We start from the raw sequence: 3,054 nt of genomic DNA on the forward strand, positions 1-3,054 counted from the left end.
GACTCGATGGCACCTGACAACAACAACAACAACATCTTATTAAAAGTAGACATTTGGATAGTTTTTGTTAACTTGAATGTTACTCCTGCTGAGGGTCTCTTCTGAATCTCCTCCCTTCTGAACCATGTTGGAAACTCCCTATTTGTAACAAGATTCGGAAGTGTACCTGGGATGGCTCAAGAAATTGCACTGCTAACTAGCAGTACAGACGCCAATGATTTGAGGACTGTTAAGAAACACTTAGCATGGAGTTCTGGTGTAGCGCTGTAGGATAAGCACTGGACCTCAGAGTCGGTTTGAACTGCAAGACCTGTGGTTTAAACCCCCCAGCCATTCCTCGGAAACCCTACACAGGGTCCTTATGAGTGGGAACCGACTGGACAGCACTTAACAGTCACCACAGCAAGAAGAAACACTAGGAGGCAGTAGAGTGTTGCGGTGAAGAACCTGGATCCTGTAATCAGACTGCCTAGTTTAAAATTCTTCCTCAACCATCTCTTTGCTGTGCAATGGAACCTTCTGTAACTCAGAGTCTTCTGCAAAAAAGAAAGAAAGAAAAAAAAGAATCATAATAATATCAGATTCATGAGGTTACTTGAGATTTAAATGAGACCACATATGCAAGATGCTGTCTGGCACCTAGAACACGTTGTCATTTCTGTGAATGATGTGTATGTGTGCCTTGCAGAGTCCTGGCGTGGCACTATAGGATAAGAGTGCCACTGCAAGGTCAGTCTGAACATCAGGGTCGGTAGTTCAAACTCACCAGTTGCTGCTTGCAAACCCTATACAGGATTACGGCACTCAACAACAAGGGGTCCCTTGCAGCGCTGCTAGAACAGAAATAGCACAAGGGTGGCTTTACCCAACAGACATTTATTCACGCCCAGTTTGTTGTTGTTGTTGTTAGGTGCCATCAAGTCAGTTCCAACTCATAGCAACTGTACACACAATAAAATGAAAGTCTGCACGGGCCTGCGCTAGCCTCACAATTGTTAGACTTGAGCCCATTGCTGCTGCCACTGTGCCACTCTGTCTCGCTGGGGTCTTCCTCTTTTTCGCTTATCTGCTGCTTTACCAAACATGGTGTCCTTCTCCAAGGACTGGCCCCTCCTGGTGGCATAGTGGTTAAAGTGTCCAACTGCAAACGTAAGGGTCAGTGATTCAAACCCGCCAGTTGCTCCAAGGAAGAAAAGCCCGGAGGATCTGCTTAGGAAACTCTACAGGGCAGTTCTGCTCGGGCCTGCACAGTTGCTGTGAATCAGAACCAACAGCATAAAACAACATGAAAACACGATCCAGAAGGAGTTTGTTGACATTGTAAAACATCTATTGGAAAAGCAGCAACTTGGCCCAATGGCACGTACAGTTTGAGTTGTAAGACAGATTTTTACCTGGAAGGTGAACACAAATAACAAACTACATTTAGTCCTCTTTTTCTTTCTTCTTCCAATTTTGGAGAGGGGAGTGCGTGTAGGAGGGGCAAGAAGGAATCTAAATTCTGCTGGCTAATAGGGGGGAGGGGGAGCTATTAGTCTCTAATGCTTGCTGCTGCCCTAGCTAAAATGTTTTTTAAACGCTTGAGTAAAGAGGCTGGTAAGTATCTGTCATAGAATAAGTTGATAGAATAACTCGTTTTGGTATTGACTTTGTCAATTCTAGGGAATTTGTCTCAAACAAAGAATATTTAGTAAAAGACAGGGGAAAACACCCAAGGGGGTCTCACAGTGCTGAGGTTTTGGCTATCTAATAGCTAGATGGAGTCCTGATGTGACAATGTAGAATAAGCACGGGACTGCTCACTGTGAGGCAGTGGTTCAAACCCTGTACAGGGTCGCTATGAGTCAGAACAGACCGGACTGGATGGCACAGAACAACAATAGCTGGACGCCTTTCTTCTTCTGTAATGCTTTGAACATGCTGTAAGTTTAAGGCAAATCCTAGGTTACATTGTAAAACCAGCTCATACTCGCTGTGGCTATTACAAAAGCAATCCGAGAAGGCAGAGAGTCTTGATTTCCAGGTTGGCTGATTGCTCAAGTGCCCTCTTCTTCCTCATTTTCTCACCAGTTTGTGATTGTGCAAAAGGAAATGTGGCCTTCTCTTAAGGAGCCCTGGTGACACAGTGGTTAAGCACTGGACTGCTAACTGAAAGGTCAGCAGTTGGGATCCACCAGTCACACTGAGGAAGAAAGATATGGCAGCTGGCTTTCATACAGAGTGCAGCCTTGGAAAGCCTTGGAACCCTCTGTTCTCCAGGGTCGCTGAGGTAAGGATTGACTCAATAGCATCAGGCCTTCTTTCAGGTCAGAGAAGTGGTTCTGCGGTGTTACACACGTTTCAGTAAAGTCATGTATGTTTATGTATATTCTACTATGGAATATTTTGATTTTAAGTTTTAAAAGCCTTTTCATTGTACAGTGCATTTCATATAAACCATTGTTGTTATTGTGGCTAAGTGCTGTTGAGTCAGTTCTGAGTTATCCCAACCCTGTGTAGGGTTTCCGGGGAGTGGCTGGTGAGTTTGAACCACTGACCTTGCAATTCAAAACTGATCTAGAGGTTGAGTGCTTATCCTATGGCACCACACCAGGATTCCATATAAACCATCCATTTGAATATTTCATAATGACAGAACATGGAGGCTTTGCTGTTTCAAAATAGGTATGTCAAAACACAGCAGTACAAACCTGTAGGGTGAGTTGGTTGAGAAGAACTCATAAGGCCAAACACTATGAACATAATACAGCAATGAAGATACTCAGGTACTGGGAAGTTTTGAAAGAGTACTTAAAGATGAAAGAACTCTGACTCACAAACCTATTATTAGAAGGACCTTGCTTGATTCAAATATATGTATGTATGTATGTATATATATATATATATGTTATTGCTAGGTGCCTAGGTGCCATTGAGTCGGTACTGACTCATAGCAACTCTATGCACAACAGAATGAAACACTGCCCAGTTCTGGGCCAACCTCACCATTGTTGCCACACTTGAGCCCACTGATGCTGCCACTTTGACATCCATCTCGCTGGGGGTCTTCCTCTT

This window comes from Chrysochloris asiatica, unplaced genomic scaffold, assembly GCF_000296735.1.
Source record: "Chrysochloris asiatica unplaced genomic scaffold, ChrAsi1.0 scaffold00178, whole genome shotgun sequence".
NCBI classification, from domain to species: domain Eukaryota; kingdom Metazoa; phylum Chordata; class Mammalia; order Afrosoricida; family Chrysochloridae; genus Chrysochloris; species Chrysochloris asiatica.